At 54.8% G+C, this 12,898-nt stretch overlaps 1 protein-coding gene and 1 long non-coding RNA gene across 8 annotated transcripts in view; one reads left to right on the top strand and one right to left on the bottom strand.

The window, feature by feature from the left end:
* TSPAN9 (tetraspanin 9) overlaps positions 1-12,898 on the top strand; it is a 198,403-nt gene that overhangs the window by 138,818 nt on the left and 46,687 nt on the right. The gene's annotated exons all lie outside the window — the stretch shown is intronic.
* LOC121105387 lies at positions 10,912-12,798 on the bottom strand. The gene is made up of 2 exons (XR_005837822.1): positions 12,654-12,798; positions 10,912-11,719 (listed from the first exon to the last, which is right to left on the bottom strand). It is a non-coding gene; the product is annotated as an uncharacterized LOC121105387 (long non-coding RNA).

The raw sequence follows: 12,898 nt of genomic DNA on the forward strand, positions 1-12,898 counted from the left end.
TGTCTGTCTGTCTGTCCTGCCTTAGAGTAAAACAAAGTACTTGTGAAGCTCGCTGGTCACTTTGCATGCTGCCTCCCTACTGGTTCCTGTCGTCACTCCTGTCTCCTCACCTGTAAAACGGGGAGACGGCACTGCTTTCACACTGGGATCAAATATTGGGAGAGAGAATGGGAGTCCAAGTGCAGGAACGCTGGAGCGCGGATCTGGCCATGGCAGCAGCCGTGGCTCATTAGGAGAAAGATTGACCCAGTGGCCGATGGGGCGGCCAGCCATCAGGATGGTTCTCAGTCTTCTCTGCACAGTGGATTTCAAACAAAATACCGATGCTGGCTTCCGTCTTCAGAAACTTTGGTTTAATCGGGCTGAGGTATGCCCTGGGCATCTGGATATTAGAAGACCCCCAAAGGATTCACAGGTGTAGCCAAAGCTGAAAACTGCTGCCTGTCCGTTTCTCTATCTTCAGATGGCTGTGTGCTTCTGTAAGTAGGACCCATACTGCTCATCGTTAAAGGTGTCTGGAAGAAAGAAAGAAAGGTTTTCTAATTGACAAGCAGGAAGTGCTTCCATCTAACCAGAATCCCCAGTGCTTCACATTCTACCTGCCCACTCCTTCCTTAGCTGAAGGTGTGTACCTGGCCACGCCATCGCTCTGTGTGGCAGATGTCAGGCAGCACTGTCTTTGCTGGGAGCATCTGCTTTTCCCTGGGACCCTTGCTGACTTATAAATGGGACGGTGAGGCTTTCTACTGGGAGTGCCTCCCTGAGGGTTGTCCCGCTCTCCTAGGCCGTGTGCTAGGCCCCTTCCCAAACCTATAAGGTAGAGTTCAGAGCCCTTGGAGTCCACAGGGTATGGGAGGGAAAGAGCCCAGCAAGTCCAACCCTCTGTCTTTACACACGAAGAAGCTAGGACCCAGAAAAGGAAAGGCACTTGGCCTGTGGATCATAGCAAGTTGGGGGCAGAGGCAGGACTAGAACCCCCAGGCCCAGGCTCCTGTTCAGGGCTGTTTTCCTGCACTGTCCCAGCCCCGGCTGGGGGGGAAGCAGCTCCCAGAACCTGTCTCTGGGGAGACTGTGCCCAGAGAGGCAGAATCCGCATGGATGGCTCCGAGCAGCCCTGCGTCTGAGACAAGGCTGAGTGCCTGCTCACTCCCAGACACACGCATTGCGCCAGGGTGGCCGCGTGATGGGCTGGAGGAATGACAGCTGTCGGGTCTGGTTTGACGTCAGTGCAGGCCCCCTGACAGATTCCCCGGTTCCGTCAGCTTCGCTGTAGCAGCATGCTTCCTGTTTGGTGAAAGCAGGTCTGCCTTAGATCAGCCCACTGGGGGTGGGAGTGGCAGCTGGGGGACCAGAGTGATGGTCAGGATGGCAAGGCGGCCACGGGGAGTGATGCTCATCCCCGTGAGGCAGTCAGGACCTCAGAAATCATTTGCCGTCACTCCATCACGGCTGAGTGTGAGCGTCACCTTTTCCTAGTTCCGTGCTGGGCACCCAGGAGAGGCAGCCGGCCTAAAGCCGGCTCTGGGAATAATGTGCTCATCCGCACCCGGAGTGAAGGGAGGTGAGTGACTTCGGGCCAGACAGGCCTTTGTCTTCTGGCGTCCTGGGCCCTCCCCAGCCTGCAGGCCTACCCGGCAGTAAGGGAGTCTGGGCTGGGGAGGTCCGCAGCTCTTTCTGCACCTTCCCTGGAAGTGAGGGCAAGGTGGTGGGCAGGACGTCACACCGGAGATGGGCCTGGCAGCTCCAGGCAGCGCGGCAGTCACGTGTGTGCGGCACTGGTCTGGGGGCAGTTTGCTGGCAGCTGCAAGCAAGGGAGGGCCTGTGGGATGTTGGCCCGTTGTTGCCTCCTCATGAGAAGATGAGCAATGTCTCCCTGCACATTGCCTGACTCATGCTTGGTTCCGGAGCTTTAAAAAGGTGGGGAAACAGCCCCCTCCTCTCTACAATAACAGGAAGACAGGGGCAGAGGGATTGCTTTAAGTCTGGGGAAGGGGGGGTTTGTTTTCAAATAGCCTATGCTCCTCAGAGGGACCGTGACCAGGCCATTCCTTAGACCCGGGCCACCAGGCTGAATCCCTGGGAAAGGTAGACAAGTTCTTTCTCAGCTGGGAGAACAAGCCTGTGCCTGGGGAACCCAGAGGGACTGTTCTTCTGGGCTCCTTCCTGCTGGGCCAGGTGGGGAGCCAGCTGGGAACTGGTTTTCATTTCTTCTGACTGCAGTAAACCACGACAGGCCCATCAGCGTGGATGGGGGGTAGGAGAGGGTTCAGAGTCACTGGTCTGCCATCTGTCCCGCTGCAGTCTGTTCTGGCGGGACACCAGAGAGGGGTCGAAGCTGGGGTGAAGGAGAGCGTAGGAGCTTGCTCTGGCCGAGTGTTCGGGAGGAAGTCTACATGGGAGGAGGAGAACGTGGTAGTAGGAGGGGATGGCAGGATCAGAAGGGAGGGTTATTTTTTTATTCTCAGAATTGCACATAGGGGGAGAAACTTCTTTATAGGCCAGAGAAGATAACCTTCCATTCTTGGTGTTTGGGCTTTGAAAGGAAGAATGTTCCCAGTTTGTCCACAAGTTCAAGGAGACTGGCCAGGATGTTTTTTAGGGAGCAATCAGCTCTTGAAAGGTCAGATTCACAGGTCAGCAGCCTTGGGGGGGCCCATCTCCGAATCCTCTGGTCATGAGGTTCTTAAGGTCTCACCTAGTCTCTCCTCCTCTCTGCATAGAACACTGGCCGCCCTTTACCTAGAAGAGGAGAGTTCCGTGCCTCCCAGGTATGTTTAGGTTCCCTCCTCCTTTGTGACCTGAATCATTTCCAAGCTGCTCAGAGGGTTCCCACAGGGTAGCCCTGACAGGAGAGGGGGCCAGGTCCTCCTCCCAGTGATGAGCGAGATACTGAGGGGGCAGAGGGCGCCACCCAGCACTTCCCCAGCAGGTCCAGGTAGGTGGCGGAGGCCAAAATGGAACCCCCTTGTGCAGGTCTCTGCCCGTGGACACTGTACTCCAGTGAGAAACACCACCATGGGCAAATCCAAATGATAGTTTAATGGTGAAAAATTAAATGCGAGAGCTGAGGCCAACAGTAATTTTAACCAACACAGGGAGACTAAGAGCCCCAGAGCAGCATTAGAAGTTGTCTGCCATGCGTGTGTCCTGGTTTTTTTCTGGGCCCGAATGTGTCCCCCAAGTATACGCAGTCTGGGCTTCTTTGCACTGCTGGGGGAAGGGCTGCGGGCTGCTCAGCTTCCTGACAAGCTCCCTGTGCATGCTTCCCACAGCCTGTACGCTCCTGCGTTCCCTGAGACACCAAGGGCAGAGGCCTGAAGGGACAGAGCTGGTTTCAGTGGGCAGGGGGTGAGGGTGTGGGCGAGTATGCAGCAGGCTGCCTCATGGGTCAGACCCACCTGACCTCCCTCTCTCGCTCTCCACGCACCCGTTTGCTCTAGCCGGCCCTATCCTCCCCACGACAGACCTGCGTGAGGCAGGGCCTGGTTCCCTCGCGGCTGGGGCCTGGTGCCCTGGGGGCTTGACGACGCGCGGAGGTGACATTCTTCATGAACGGGGGTGATCGGCCCCTCTCGCGTGGGCTGCGGTGGCCACGAGCTTGACTTCGCCAAGTTATAACTGACCACAGCCGCCACTCGTGTGGTGCCCCCCTGTTCAGCAAACGCCGTCAGATGCGCTGCTCTTTTGCTCCTTGCGCGGCCTTTCAAGGGTATAACGAGGGCAGCTAGTATTTATTAAGTAGCTACTATGTGCTAGGCACTGTGCTAAGTGCTTTATAGGCATTGAAAAAATGTTCTCGTCACAACCACCTTGGGACACAGTACCAATACAACCCCATTTTATCTGTGAGGAAACTAACACTCAGAGATGTTGGGTAACAGGCTCACACAGGCGAGACCCAAGCCGTTGGGCTCCGGAGGCCATGCTTCCTCCCACCCTGTCTCTCTGGCACTCAGGCTTGGAAGGCAGTGCCTCTGACTCTAGTGCCCGCCCGGAGCCCTGGCTGCTGGTGGGCGGCACAGCAGCACCTTCCCAAGTGGCAGCACCGTTCCCAGGTGGCAGTGCCCATTCCCGGGTAGCAGAGCTCGTGTCCAGGTGGTAGCACCCATGTCCAGGTGGCAGCGCCGTTCCCAGCTGGCAGAGCTCATGTCCAGGCAGCAGCGCCTCTCAGCCTGAGCACAAGTTGATGCCCAAACAGGTTTCTTGATGGAAACTTACTCCAGTTCCCTTCCAGGGTTTCCAGTGGCTGCTGTAACCAAGCACCACATATTTGGTGTAAAACAGCAGGAATTTATTCTCACGTGGTTCTGGAGGTTAGAAGACCACATAAAGGAGTTGGCAGGGCCACACTTCTCCGGAGGCTCTAGGGGAGAATTCTTCCTTGCCTCTTCCAGCTTCGGTGGCTGCCGGCATTCCTTGGCTTGTGGCTGTCTCACTCTGATCTCTTTCTCTGTGTTGGAGGACTCAGTCTCTGCTTCCACCTTCACATCACATTCTCTGTGTGTCTAATTTCCCTCCTCCTGTCTCTCGCAAGGACATTTGTAATGCATTGAAGGGCCCATTAGGATAATCCAGGATGATCTCCCCATCTCAAGATCCTTAACCTAACCACACATGCAAAGACCCCTTTTCCTAATAAGGCCACGTTCACAGGTTCCAGGGTTTGGGACATGGACCTGTTAGTCCACTACCTAGGGCATCCTCAGGTACGGTGGGCACAGGAGGCAGGGGTTGGTCCCATTTCAGACCCAGGTGGTGGGGGTGGCCACGGAGCTATATCTTCCCCCCCCACAAGGGGTAGCCAGTAGAACCAGGAAGATGACTCCGACCACTGGGTCTCCTCATGCCGTGGCCTCATGGCTTGGCCCTCGAGCGTGCCTCTGACTCTGAACCTGACTGGGCGTGCAGACTTGCTCTTCCTTCTTTCCTTCCATCTCTAAACTCTGGAACCTTGGGACTGGGGGAAGCACCCATGTGTTGTCTTACCCTGGTGATAAGATGCTTTCTCCTTACCTCCAGCCTCACTGCCCTCTGCAGCCTTCCTGTCTGGGGCTTGCCGGCCAGGGGCTTTTACCAGGACCTGTCTACACAGTGAAAGCCGTGGCCAGACTGAAAACTTTGTGCACGGGGCTGGATGGGCATGGAGTGCTTTGCCTCGAGGTTGGGCTGTGTGCAGTTTCCCTGCTGGGTTTTGCGGAACTCAGAAAGAGAGGGGGGAAGCAGGCTCATGGTGGCATCTCCGTCCTGCCGGGCACGGCCTGGGTGGAATGCAGATGAAGCCCCTTGCTGGCCTCATAGGCCCAGCCCAGCAGCCTCTGCTCTGGCAGGCAGGCCCTGTCGCACCCACGTCTACTGTAGAGACATTTGGGAGCTCTCTGCTGTGTGGGACGTCAGAGCCAGTCCTGGCTCCCTTGGGCCGGATGAGTTTGCCTCCTGAGGTCCCTGAGCAGGAGGTAGGGACCTGACTGTGTAGAGTGTGGCTTCTTTCCTCATTCTCAGCTCATTCTCCATCCTTCCTGCTGTTCCCATCCCTCCCAGCACCTGCCCCGTAGGGCCCTGCATTGCCCCCACCTCCACACCACCTGTGCCCCCAAGGATTGCCCCAAGCGTGCTTGAGCTTTGGTTAGAGACGCTAGGGACCTGAGTAGAGGTGACAGACGTCACAGGTTGTCTGAGAGGGTGAACGGTTTTAAAGATTAGGAGGCGGGGTCTAGTCCCAGCTCTTCCTGTGTGTGCCCTGATGCATAGTCCTGCAGCCCAGCTTCCGGGAGCTCCGGGAACCAGCTCCCTGGTTCTCTGAGCAAGTGCCAATTTGTTGGAAGGCTTGCTTGTTCCTTGGCCACCCTGGAGACCCCTTAAGGATGCCACAGGGCTTCCTTGATCTTATTTGGAGGCCCTAAAACAGTAGGATCTCTGTGTACCCCTCCCTGCCTAAAGGTGTAGAGGTGGGGTGGGACTGGGGGGCTGTGTGATTTCAGGCCTCAGCTTGACCTCTATAAGCCTGCTGTCCCAGAGGTGAAGGACACTTCAAATTGGGGACAGTGCTTGGTCAAGAGAGTGTGCACCTGGGTGTGTAAGGATTGTGGGTTTTTAGAAGTCATTTAAATTTCTTGCCAGGGAATGCCATACATTCTTTCTCTCTCTGCCCTGTGGAGCCTCTTATCCCTGCAGAAGGCAACAGGACAGCAGGTGCAGAAATGAGAGAGGCAGATGGGAGTGAAGGGGAGCAGGGACAGTCCCAGGTTTCTGGGCTCTGTGACCTAGGGCGAGGCACCTCCCTTGTCTGGCCCTTGGGATTCCCATCAGTGCACTGACCCTTTGGATTCCTGCAGGTGGAAGATTCTGGTTCCGTTGCCACCACTGCAGACACTAAACATGATTTGAGATGGGGAGTGAGCAAGGACTTCACTCCAAGCTGGGCCTCACTCTGTCCTTGGCCAGAGCAAAATCCCTGGCAGCGACCCCGTTGTAACCAGGGAGAGATGCCTTGGGTGAGAGCTTGGAGAGGGTTCACCAGATCCACGCGTTATAACCTGACCTGTCTGTACCCCATGCCAGGCCCACCCTAAAGAGGTCAACCTCAAGGGGCAGAGACTGGAGCTGGTAGGGGTGGGGTGGGTGGAAATTCACGTGGAATTGGCCAGCCTTGGTGCCAGGGCAACAGATGTTCGCTTTGGAGCCTGGATGGGGTTCGCTCCAGGCCGTGGGCGGGCGGCGCCTTCAGATGATCTCCTGGGTCAGGTTTCTCGTTGGCTCTGGGCAGGGCCTTTCACTTTGGGGGCCGTCTGGCCTCCAAGATTCCTCCCACCACTGCCTTTCCACCCGCTGTTGCATCCGTGTCTAGCCAGCAGAGTTGGCCGCTGCGCCCCCGGCACTGTGAGCTCCCTGAGCTTGGGGCCGGCTCTGCTTTGGGCTGTCTCTGGCCAGGGTAGCTGCTCCCCTCTGCCTGGGAGTGTCCTCCTGACCCCGAATGCAACAGCACAATTACATGCACCTTGGGAGGGGCCTGGGAATCTGCAGGACCTCAGCCCCAGCTTCTCCAGAAGTCACCTCCACCTGTCATTAGGCGCACTCCTGGATCTTCCTTTTCGGCACAGTGCTTACAGGCCTGAGGCTGGTGAACTGTGGAAGTGAAGTGGGCATGGGCTTTCCAGCTGCCAGAAATGCCCTATATAACTGAGTACCTGCTCCTGGCACACTTGGTGAATCCTGGGAAATGTGTGCCATCTCCCCTCAAAACATTTTCTCTCCTGACCCACAGTTTACATTATAAGCTTGTTTCTCTTTCTACCATGAGATTTATTTATTTGCTTTTAAAGTCCTCCCAATAGCCAGAGAATATGAAGCCAGTTTAACTTTTTTATTCATCAAGAAAGCCCGAGTGGATGGATTTGGGACAAGAAAGCCCGAGTGGATGGATTTGGGCTGGATCATCAGAGGTACGGGAACCAGAGCACGTCCCCTGCCCTGATTGCCCTCCCCCTGCTCCATACCATTGGTACCATTGGTCCACAGAATCCTGAACTAAATTCTTTTTTTTTTAATTTTTAAAGATTTTATTTATTTATTTGAGAGAGAGAACGCATGAGCAGGGGAGGGACAGAGGGAGAAGGAGAAACAGACTCTCCGCTGAGCGGGGAGCCCAACGGAGGGCTCGATCTAGGACCCTGAGATCATGATCTGAGCCAAAAGCAAACGCTTAACCAACTGAGCCACCCAGGTGTCCCTGAATTAAAAGAATTCTTACAGGGCGTTAAATCAGGTGCAGACGTTCAGCTCCAGCTTCTCCCATGGCCCCCTGCGGTGGATGCTCCCAGCCTCCTGGGGCTGCTCACTCCCTTTGAGGACACCTTAGCCGTAGCTAATTCTTTCTCATTGGCCCCTGTCTGTTCCCCAAAGCCACACAGAAAGGTTCTCCGTCCTCTTGTCTGTGGCCGGCCTTCTCATGAGGTGACAGCTGTCCCATCCCACCTGGTCTTGTCCTCTGCAGTCTGCACACCCATGCTCCTCCTCATGCTTCTGGGACTCCTTTGTCAGCCACAGGAGCAGGGAGAGGAAACCGAGGGGAGGAGCCCAGGAGTGGGGGCTGGGAACCCACGTGCTCTGGAACCGCCCTCCCCCACTCCTGCCTTTCCATGTTGTTGGGTAACCATCGGCAGGTTGGCTCACTGACTTCTCGAGCTTCCACAGCCACGTTAAATTATTCATCTCATAAGCTCACAAGCTCCTAAAGTTAGGTTATAAAGTAGTATTTGATAAATACAAAATGCACATATAAGTTATGAAGGATAGTAGAAGGAACACCCCTGAACCCACCACCTGACCCGAGGCCAGGTCCTCGCCAGTACCTATCCGCTGGTCATGTCATCGTTTGTCCCCCTGTGCCCCCAGCCTCTCCCCTCAGAGGGGATCCCTCTCCTGACTGCGTTTTTATTACTCTTCTGCCGTGGTTTTGTGGTGTTGCCGCTCACATTATGTCTGAGCAATACAGCTCTAATTTTGCTTGCGTTTGAGCTCTGTGCGATGGTGGAGAGCTCTGTGTAGCTTTCGGTAGCTCGCGTTTTTTTACACAGTAGTGTGTTTCTGAGATTCATCATGTTGTTTGTAGCTGCAGTTCTCTCGTTTTCCCCGTCTTCATGATATTTCATCGTGCGACTATATAGTTTGTCCTTTGTTACCTGTTTTGGCCGTCAGGGGTTCCTTCAGGCAGCCCCAGGTCTGAGCCCCCAGCAGGCTGCCGAGAACAGCAGTCAGTTCACAACAGAGCGGGGATGAATGGAGTGTGGGAGCGCGCGCACGTGTGTGTGTGTGTGTGTGTGTGTGTGTGTGTGTGTGTGTTTGGGCCTGAGATGTTCTCACAGATCTAATTTACTGCTCTGCTTTCCCATCCTGGAGCCTCAGCCAAGTGCCTATAAAAAAGATGAAATATTTAGCTAAGATCGGGGAGGGAAGGATCAAGGCAGTCTTTTGCGTTAGCCGTGGTGTTGAGGAGGTAGTTTGGGTAATTTCCTTCCATACCATCCCAGATCTAAATCCTGGTCGTCCTTCTACGTCGCCCTTGTTATATTCCGTGGTCTGAATGAAATCTTTCTGTTCCCAGTGGCAGGTGCCTTGCGTTCCTCTGAATTTCTCTGCAGTGCTCACCGTCTGTGCTGTAGTTGAGACTGCGGTGCTTCCGGCCTCATCAGTTGCTTCTCTTTCCAGATGTGTCTCCTTCCCTCCACCAGATCATCAGTCCTTGAGGGCAGGACCTTTGTCTCCCAATCCATGGTGCCCCGGCAGCCGTGGGCACAGTGGCGGGCACTCAGAAAATACCGTCGTTAACTGACTAATTAATTGGCTGGATCTGCTTCAGCCACACGCACCTGCCTGTGAGCTGGGCGACAGGCTATGTTGTCTTTCCCATTCCTCTGCTCCGTGCCCTCTTCCCAAATACCATTCCCAGAGCCAGATTTCTGGGAGGTTGTGATCCTTTTTATTTTTATTTTTTAAAGATTCTTATACTTATTTTAGAGGGGGGGAGGGGCAGGGGGAGAGGGAGAATCTCAAGCAGACACCCCACTAACCGTGGAGTCCGATGCAGAGCTCGATCCCATGACCCGAGATCATGACCTGAGCTGAGATCAAGAGTCAAATTCTTCACCGACTGAGCCACCCAGGCGCCCCTGGGAGGTTGAGATGCCTGATGTGTGGGGCTTTTGACTTCCTTGTGCAGGGTCAGTTCTAGACCAGGGCTGCGGGCAGGGCGCAGCCTGGAGCAGTGTGCCCCGTTCCCAGCACTCACTCTGGGACCAGCCGCGGTTTGCTATGTACGGCTGTGCTGGGAAGGCTTGGGGAAGGGTGCGTTCCTGGCAGGTCCACAGGAGAGAAGAACATCACCGCGGTCCCCCACGTTTCCTCAGGCAGCGGGAGAACGGAGTAGCGGATGAATGACCTTGAGGGTCAGAAATGTAGGTAAGTGATTGAAGGAGTGAGTGGAGCAAAGGGAGAATGAATGAACAGCATGCTATTATGGAAAGAACCCTGGCCTGGGACCTGGAGACCTGGGTCTGCATAATAGCCCTTTCCTTACTATTTGTGCAACATTGGAAATATCGCCTAATGTTCTCTTAGTTTCCTCACCTGTAAAATGGGGCAAAAGTATGTACTTCCAGAGTGGCCCAGAAGACCAAAGAAATTGTGTCTGCAAAAGTGCCTCTTCCCCTTGAGGTTATGTCTAATGTAACCAGGGTCTCGGGGTCAGCGAGACTCTGTGTGATGGACGCATGGTGTGATTGTCCCCATTGAGGGGTGATAGTCAGCGAAGTGCCCTCTGCATGCCATCTCCTACCCTCCGGTCATTGCTGGCTATTTGCGGATAGAGAAGGTCTCCATGGAGCTGGGTTTGCACTGTGGCCAGAGTGTTGAAAACAGTTGTTTTCCCATCATGTGTGAAGGCTGATGGCTGGCTGCACCTTCCCAGTTTCCTTGGGGGGGGGGGAGCAGGTGCCTATCTAATCAGCTTTGGGGGGTTTGGCCTAGCTCCTGCAGCAGCATTTAACTTGGGGGAGACCAGCCAAACCTCTCAAATAGAGACTTGCTAAAGCCATGCCTCAACTTTCAGGGGCTACTGAAATCAGAGAGAGGTGGAGGGACCCGACCCAGGGTCCCCCAGCTACTTGGTTCCTATGGCTTGAGGCTGTGACCTTCCCTGGGGGTGAGGGCACACCCTGCCGCCTCTCTGTCCCTATAGTGTCCTCTGCAAGCCTACACGGTTGCGAGATCAGTGCGCCCTAAGTCAGAAGACCTGTGTGCAAATTCCCATCTCTGTCTCCTTAGCAGCAGCTCTCTGCCTCTGAACCACGTAGCCTGACGTCTCTGAGCTTTGCCCTCCTCACTGGTAGAGAGAAGACAGTAATACCTCGAGGAATCGATGCAGTAATGCAATATTATCATTTATTGAGTGCTTTCTAAGAGTGCCGGCCACTTGATAAACACTTTACAAACATTATTTCAGCAGGAGACCTGAGAGAGATGGACCTCCGATTTGTGGAGGAGGCAGCTGCAGCTCAGAGAGGTTAGGTAACTTGTCCCAGGTCCCAGAGCTGGTGATCACAGAGCCGGTTCACACCCCACTGCAGCCTTTGCTCTTTAGCACCGCCATGTTGCTTCTCTCAGTAAACCAGATGATATGTGAAGAGCGTCTGGCATGCAGTTGGCTGGATCTGAATCTGACATAGCCTGTGGTATTTACTGAGAGATTAGTTGGGGCTTTCTGGGACCGGAAAAAATGGGGTGGGGGTAGAGAAGAGACTTGTAAGTCTGGGTGTGTGCTCCCCAACCCTTGTAGGGGAATCATCTGTGAGTTCAGGCCTTGGCATATTTTTGGCAGCCGACTGATGACTCTTCCCCCCGCTCAGCAGGAGGCAGTGGGCCCGTAACAATGTGCAGGCGTAAACCTCATGCTGCAGGTTCGTGGGAAGCTCTGCATGCTCGGATCCAGTCATGGAAGGCGTCGTAGGGCACTCTCTGGGTTCCTCATACTGCAGCGAACATTTGAGAACTGTCATACAGTTGAGGCGCTGCCCATAGGGGGCACCAGGTTGTCCAACAGACAGGGGGCCTGTGCATGAAGCAGCAGTGAGGTACAAGAGCAGGGTAGTGTGAGAGCTGCCATGGATGATGTATCAGGGAGGGCTTCCTGGAGCAGGTGGGACCACTCTCGAAGGATGAGTAGAGCCTGCCAGGAGAGGGAAGGGGCTGAGGCAGTGAGGTGAGTGGAGAGAGAGGGGGCATCTTGAATTGGGGCCAAGGGCTCATAGTATTATCCCGATCAACCTTGTCTCCTTCATCACATTTGTGAAGTATTTATATTGGCTGCTCAAATAGGAAGCCAATGACACAGATAGTCCTGGGACCCTGCCTCCTCCTGGCTCACCATCAAAGAAAGATAGGCTGATGCCTGCTTCGGTGAAATGCGACCTACAAAGCCCTCTGCAAAGCCACGAGCAGGAGAGAAGGTTCTGGTCCCTGCATTTGGCCTCAGAGCAGGGAGAGAACTCAGATCAGAACCCTCTCCTGCCAAGGACACTCCCGGAGCTGGACTGCCAGATGGGGCTGGGCTGTGTCCCACCCAAGGAAGGCTCCTGTCCAAGGGGCTCCTAGGCTCGCACATTCTTCTGTCTGGCCTCCTTGTTGGACAGCAATCGAAAACCTGATTGATCTCTCTAGAACGAATGGCAGTCTTATGGCTTAGGGTTTCACTTTCTAGAAGTCTCCTCGATCCCTAGTCACAGAGAGGGTAGGGTCTGTGCGCCCTCCATTTCCAAAGCCAAGAGTGGGCATTAGCACCCCGCCTTCCTGCAGCTGTCCTGAGTCTACACAGCCAGCTGTTGCCTGCTGCGGAAGGGCATTACTGCCGCCATCTGCAGCTCATCCGCTTGTATGAACTTTGCAAACAACCTTTTTAATCATGTTTATGAACTCGGCATACGTTTGCCGCAGGTTGGGTTCCTGTGATGACAGAGGCTTGGCAGTAAAGCCAGCAGGTTGGGTTTCAAACTCTCTGCTTCACTGGGGACCCTTCCTCTGACTTCCTCTGTCTTCCCACCTTCCCTCCTCTCACCACCCCCCCCAAGAAGTCTAGAATATTCCCGTTTTTGTAGGGTGCTTACCGTTACACTGCGCTTGTCTCTCTCCTGTAGAGAAGATGTATTCTTCTCATTTCACAAGTAGGGAAACAGAGTGACTGGCCTGAGGCTGATGGTTAGAAGTAGCCGAGCCAAGCTTCGAACCCACGTCCTGCGTCTGCACCCTTTGCTAGACTCACTCTGCTGGCCTCCTTCAATCTGGCCCACATGACAAACTCCTTCCCTGGGCAGCGCTCAGGGATCCCTCTGCCCCCCCCCCCCCCCCCCCC

The sequence above is a fragment of the Ursus maritimus genome, unplaced genomic scaffold, assembly GCF_017311325.1.
Source record: "Ursus maritimus isolate PB19 unplaced genomic scaffold, ASM1731132v1 scaffold_26, whole genome shotgun sequence".
Taxonomy (NCBI): Eukaryota; Metazoa; Chordata; class Mammalia; order Carnivora; family Ursidae; genus Ursus; species Ursus maritimus.